The sequence below is a fragment of the Cupressus sempervirens genome, chromosome 1 (genome assembly GCF_028749045.1).
Source record: "Cupressus sempervirens isolate cs-2001-9-10 chromosome 1, ASM2874904v1, whole genome shotgun sequence".
NCBI lineage: Eukaryota > Viridiplantae > Streptophyta > Pinopsida > Cupressales > Cupressaceae > Cupressus > Cupressus sempervirens.
Window position 1 is genome coordinate 767,772,358 of NC_143118.1, and position 6,193 is coordinate 767,778,550.

The following is a 6,193-nucleotide window of genomic DNA, read 5'->3' on the forward strand; positions in this document are numbered from 1 at the left end:
TATACTATGTTAAAATATTATCAATTAATTTTTGAGAGAATCATAAGAATCCATGAAGAAAACTAGCCAAAAAAAAATTAACTTCAAAAGTAGCCTGTAGTTGAATATTTACTTACTGGAAAATGTATGGCAACTCAAACTAAATCCATTTGAAAAAAAATTACAGTCAATAGAATAATAATATTAGAATAAAATAAGCATATTTTACCTTTAGTAATATAAAATTATATCAATCAACTATCATAATAATGGTGGCTACCCAAGAAGTAAACAAAAAAAATATATATATGAATATATGGTTGAAAGAAAGTACCTATCAGCCAGCCATCAATATATATATATATATATATATATATATATATAATTACTCCCCATCCTATGGACATGACCTAGTCATTATTAATGTCAGGTGAGTATTTTTTTTAAATAAATATTATAATGCAAGTGGGGGAAGGAAGGACATACCTTTTACCCACTTTCCTTCTTTGTGGCCATACCCATTTAGGTGGGGGCATTAAGTGTTGCCTGCTTGGTAGCATGCCTCCCACCCTCCTCCTTTCCACATGGGAAGAGAGAGGGAAAGGGGGGTGTTGGGAAGTGGGTAGGGGGTAGGTATAGGGTATGGGAAAAAGTGTTGGGGTTAGTTGGTTTTAATTTTTTTTTTTCTTTTTTTTTTTTTGTGAAGGGTATTAAGGGATTAATATTAAATAGGAACTTAATTAAGTAGTATTTAATAGGTAAATAGAATAGACTTAAGGTGGTGCTTAGGAAATAGATAGAAAAAGATGGTTTTTTTTAAATCTTTAAAGAAATATATATATATATATATATATATATATATATATATATATATATATATAAGGAAACATTAATTTAAGTTTTTTTAAAGGGAGTATTATGTTAAAAAGGAAATTAATGTTTAAGGTAGCCTAGTATTATAGAATTTAACTGTGGTTATTAACATTGTAATGAATGGTAGTTAGTAGATTTTATAGGATACAAATTTTATGTGTAGTTATTATTTATTATGTAATAATTGTTGACTGATAAATTTACACTCACTGAGTATTTATGGGTTCAAACCTTAATATTGAGACTATCAAAGTCATTAGACACATATATAACAATAATATAATTTAACACAAGATATGTGTTAGGATAAGAGAATCATAACCCTACCCCATATTTGAGATGTAACTTGCAAGGAACTACTTAAACCAATGAAGTTGAGAAATTTTATCACTCTATAATTGAAAATTTAGAATAGTGGGGCAATGTTTGAATCTTCATCATAACCTATAATCTTAGAATAAAACTATACACATTCAATTATAATAGAGTACCATTCAAGTATAACCATGACCTTATATAAGTGTAAACTATTTCAAAACATCAAGCCATTCGACTAAATTATAAACATTATCGTATCTTTCAACAAAAAAATTAGTTGTGTGTTTGCCTTGTTGAATTGTGGGTATGACAAGATGGAAGGATCATAAGTAAGCATCAAGCTTAAATTTGAAATCAAATTTGTTTTACTATTTGAAAGATATCAATGTTGGTCAACACTTGTTTGCATTTGATCTCTAAGCCTTAGCTACTATTGCTAGAAATACTTGTAAATCTAAGAAGAATTGTGACCATACCTTCTTATAAGGGATCTATATTATCTTAAAGTTTCATGGAATGATGTTGTATAAAATATATCTTCCATCCCTTAGGTATACCCACCTTGGTTTTGTAGAGCCTAAAGAGTAGAAAATTAGTCTTGATTTTGTTGAAGTTGGATCAAGATAAGAACTACATATAGATTGTCAATGGGAAGTAGCTAATCCTTTGAATTTGTGAGTTTTATTATCTTGATACTAAGTATTTTGTTGCTTAATAGTTGAAAACCACCAATAGAATTGAAAGAGAAAAACATAGAACAACAATGTGATACAAAAACTAATATCAATGAAACCCTGCACTTGCAAGGGGAGGAAGCTTTAGAAAAACCTCCCAAAGTAGCTATTGGTGTTTGAAAATGCTATAGGTTTCCAATTACCTCAATGAGAACAAGACACATCTAGGGGTAGCTAACTCCCATCCTTAACACATCTTTTTAGACACCGAGCCAACTATAAGGCTAGACCCTTCTTCTACTTCAGGCTCTACAAAACCTAAGCGAGTGGACCTCAAATTCAATTAATATGGTACCAATGCAAAAAAATATTCTTGAATCTATAATCAGTAGATTTAACCCTTATTTCTCCTATTAACTCATGCAATAACATAGATCTATAGTAACTAAATGCGAAACAATGCAATTCATAAGTTAAGTGAGGGTTAGACTTTTTAGCTCTTCAACATGAAAGGGAAAAATGTTTGATTAATAATGTTGAATTCAACAAAACCCCTAATATGTAGTAGTAAGAACTAATGATCTTGTAGCTAACCAATGCCTAATCCATTGGGCAATTTTATGAATCAAATACATACATATGGGTACTTGAGACATTTTCATATCTTCAGATATCTGATCTATCCATTCACCATGTAAATAGACATCTATGTTTAGTCTAAATCTCATTCTTACTTGATATCCTCATCAGTAAACTTACAACCCTATTGATTTCCCTGAAGCATTTACATAACCCCTTGAGTTATAAGCAACAATGAAACAACATAAAACCTTAAGGGACTGCAACTACGACCCAAGCTCTTTGTTCAAAGATCATAAAACATTGAAGATTACTAATAAAGGAGACAAGATTTAAGATGAAACTCAACCTATTGTTCTTTGTATTAATTTCCTTGAAATAATACATTCATATGCATGCAATAAAAACATAGAAACACCTAAAAGATTTGAACTATCTATGTTCTCTTCATTATTGTTATTCATACAAGAGAAATTATTAAAGGAAATGTGGTGTCATAGTGATGAGAACACATCAAAACTAAAACCAAAATTTGGTATCATAGCAGTGACTAGTTTTTTTCTCCAAAAACTAGAACCAACCCTTACAATAGATGAGAGAAAGAAAGATATAGGAGAAGAGTGAATTCCAAGAATTGATCTACATCTGACATGTGTCCACTTGGAAAACCTTCTTAACAAGTTAAAAACATTTCTCTAATCCTCCCCTCAACTGCAAAATCAAATCCTCATCCTTTGGCCTCCCAAATGCAAAAATATCTCAGATATTTGATGAGAATCATAACTGATTTGATGCCTGATCTGGAACAAGGCAAAGAAAAAATTTGGTTAAAATTGATCTCTAGAAGCGAAGAAAACCTTTTAGAATCACTTTAGGCTTCAACAAACTTCAATTGTTGCTTCCCAGCTAACTTTGATGCTCCATGATGAATTTTGCTCCCTTTACTGAGAATGCCCCAGAAAACACAAATTTTCTTACAGAGCGAATTGATGAAGACCTACTCAAAAACTTACTTCAAAAATAGAAAACTCATTACCTCCTAGTTCCAATACTATACTGCACTGCCTATTTTGGTCAAAAAATGTCCCTATTATGGCCATTTGAAAATCAAGCTCCTGGACTAAATCAAAGCATTAAAAATTGAAAAATTTAAAAATATATATAGTTTGAATTATATAAAAACTTTTAAATTCAAAACTTAACCATTTTGAAATTTCATGCATTCAAGCACTTTGAATTTCATTTTATATTCACTTTATTTTCTGCCCACACCACTTGTCAACTCCTCATTTTCCATGACCATTTTAAAAATATTTTTAATTAATTAATTAATATTAATCAATTCCTACTCCAAATATGAATCCTTTAATCATTTAAATAATCTCACTAGCTTCCCTGTATCACTGTGAATCTTCATAATTTTCTTTACATGCTTACAAGTTTCAATCACCCTTTCACCCTTTACGCTTACACAGGGAACAACACATCAATATATTAATTAATCTTTTAATTAATATTTTAAACCATCATATTCAACTTCCTATAGCATTGTGAACTTCCAGATTTTCTTTTACATTCTCACGCTGAATGAGCATATTAATATTTTAATAATGTTCCAAACACCTCGTAGAATCAAAACCTTTGAGAAGTTGCTTTTATGCTCTTACACTATCTGTCCTTTATGCTCCCATGCTCTCCCACTCATACACCAAACTCGTATCGTTGAAACCTTTGAAAAATTAACTTCTACTCTTATATAGAGAGAGCTTTCTTGTAGCATCAGAAAGCCTTTGAAATCTACATCCTGGGCATATGACTAACTACGATGTCTCGCATACACCTCCTACATTGGAGGTTAAAACACATACTATCTATCACCATCTTGGACCCACATGACAAGCTCCACATCATCAAGTAGCGTGGACCATTCAACTTAGTTGATGTTACAGTGCCCTTTCTTTCAAAGAAGCACAAACCTTTGATAGGACAAATGTGGGACAAACAAGTGAAGGTGATTTCCTTTCAACTCCTGCACTTTTTCTCTTCATCAATCAAAGAGCCTAAATTTCCCTCCATAATCAAATCCTTCCTCCTTTTGGTACCTACTATGCATGAGACTCCCCTTTTTACTTGTCGGCTTCTCTCCTATGAATTCCTCCTAGCTGTGGGTAGTCTCGTTGCATGGGCAACTTCCCTCTATTATTTTGTTCTATCCACTGCCTTCTCTTTTAAACTAGTAGCTTGTTTGCTTGGACATGGGTGTTTTTTGCTTCCAAGGTGTAGATATCTTCTTCATTAATTCTACCTCTGACTATGCCATGCAGGCTCCCTTGTGCCGCTTCATGCATGGGCTTCCTTGTGCAGGTTGCAACTTCCCTTTTTTAACGTGGGCATCCTATGAGTGAAATGACGGTCAAAGAATGAAATTTTCAATATCCAATGCACTCATAAAGTACCCCCCACATTGAAGTTTTCCTTTTGCATTAGTGCAACAACCTTCTTGGGTGTGCTTAGTATTCCATATTCAAGGAAGACATGCATCATGTAGACATTATATATGTTGATCCAGAAGGCTAGCTTCTTCTAATGTTTCAAGCCCTTTAAATTTATAGAAAATAGCTTATTTACAAGAATTCATACTCTCTTCAATAAAGAAGAAAATCCTACAATCTGACTCAAGTCAAATGAACATGTAGTAATATCTTGAAAGTGTTTGTATGGGCCAATATATCTTGGCGTTGATTTAGAATAAACCCCATATGGATCTCAAAAGAATATTTCTTTAGATTGATCCATAGGGGTTTTGAAACTTAAATTGCTTTTGGAACCATAGCTTCTTAAACTTAAACTTGACAAAGTCGAGCGAGAAATTACTGATGTTGTGTCATTCTCAATTGCCAAAGATGACCTTGATAAATTTGAAAAAATACTTAACAAGATTTTAACAATCTCTTCAAAAATTTTATTGGGTTGCCCATTTTTTCGTTCATCAAAAATCCTCAAAGTCAGCAACTTTCTTGGTCTAAAATAAGTAGCCCAAGCAATATGTCCTGCCTTTCCTTTTTGTTTTTGGGGCAGTGTCTTCTCTACCTTCTCCATAGGTGAGGAATTTAGGGCTCCAACTTTCCCCTTTGAGCTTGGAAATAAAGCCTATAGACTCTTATCTTCTATATGCATCTTGTTCTCTTTCTCTTGGCTGATATATGTTGTCACTGAGTTCTTTTTTTGTATCTTTGATAGTTTTAATGTTTTTCCTTCTTCAAGGTCCCTAGTCCATTGACTTGCTTCCTAGTTAGAAAGTCACAACCTCATCTCTACTCTATTTTGAAAATATGTGTACTCTTAGTATCATGGCCATCTATTAGTGGAGACAACTCCCATTTTTGACTTATTTCTCTGAATATGACCATCCCACAAAGTGCCCCCTGAGTTAGGCTATAATAGAATTCCCCAAATTAGTGAATCCATACCAGAACCATTTGATACTCCATGGTCAAACCTTTTTTACCACATTGATAGCCTTTCCAATAATATATTTGATTGCATTGGCTGCTTCTCTGAGATTAGTAAAGGTGAAAAACCCACAGCATTTACCCCAAAAATATCAGTCATTCACAATAGATAAAGATGTACATCTAGCAAATAAATGCAATTCAACCACTAAAAAAATGTTTTATTTTCTCTTAACCAAGTACTCTCTAAAGATTAGGTCACATTATTTACAACCCATATTTTCTTTTTATTCCAAAAAGAAAAACGTAGCTAAAATT

General features: G+C 32.4%; 1 pseudogene; it reads right to left on the minus strand.

Moving 5' to 3' along the window:
* Positions 1-4,868: 4,868 nt before the first annotated feature.
* On the minus strand, positions 4,869-5,522 carry LOC149580150 (uncharacterized; annotated as a pseudogene).
* Positions 5,523-6,193: the final 671 nt, after the last annotated feature.